Below are 982 nucleotides of genomic sequence, written 5' to 3'. Positions count from 1 at the left end.
AGTGACATCCCATTTCAGGTAATTTAAATCCCTTTCTTTTTATTTAGATTGTTCCAAAATTTCCACTGTGTGTATCAGAAAAAAACTTTATTTTAAAAAGTTAATTTTAAAACAGGATATGTTTTTACTTAAGACACTGAGTCCAAAATGTATGAAAACATTTCTAATTTAAAATTTTTTACAGACATATGGAAATCGACTGGGGTTTGTTAGAAAAAGCTTCATAGAGGGGATGGTTTTGAAGTGAATCTTGATGTCTAAGTAGGTGAAATCAAGTTGGAGCTCTTAGCAACTTCTCTCTTATGTTCCTGTCCTCAGGTGGCAATGGGGAGGCATGGAGGGCATGAGTGGAGTGCTAGTTATCTATTGCTATATAACAGATTATCCCAAAACTCAGTTGCTGAAAACAACAAACATTGTCTCACAGTTTCTGTGGTTCAGAAATTTGGGAGCAGCTCAGCTGGGTGACTCTGACTCATCTTTCTGCTTGATTCTATTTATTTAGTCTCTAAGTGCAGTCCATACTCCAGGAGAGGGGAATTAGAGTCTACCTTTTAAAAGGAGGAGTGTCAGTGGATTTGTTCATATATTTTACAGCCATCACAGGAAGAATGGTGTGTGATGGTTCATGGACATTCTAATTTTCACTTAAAGTGGGCTGTTACTATTATAAAATAAACACAGCTTGGTCTGTTAGACACTGAGCATACCTGATGTTTACCAGAGTGTGAGAGGGAAAAGATGAAGGGTAAGAAGATGTGATAAGTAAAACAGGGACCTTGGGTGGAATCTACAATGCAAACAGTAAATCCCGTAAAGGATTGAAGCTGAAGAGTAATAGGATCATGCCTCTGTTTAAGAAATCACTCTGACTGCCAGTGGTTAGAACCTAGAGGGATGGAGTGCAGTAAAACTGCACTTCGAGAGACATCTGGAACAGTCTGTAAGAGATTGAACTAGGTTGGTTACACAAATGATGTAG

Source organism: Oryx dammah, unplaced genomic scaffold, assembly GCF_014754425.2.
Source record: "Oryx dammah isolate SB20612 unplaced genomic scaffold, SCBI_Odam_1.1 HiC_scaffold_21, whole genome shotgun sequence".
NCBI lineage: Eukaryota > Metazoa > Chordata > Mammalia > Artiodactyla > Bovidae > Oryx > Oryx dammah.
The sequence above is the reverse complement of the archived record's forward strand: the minus strand, read 5'-3'. Positions refer to the sequence as shown.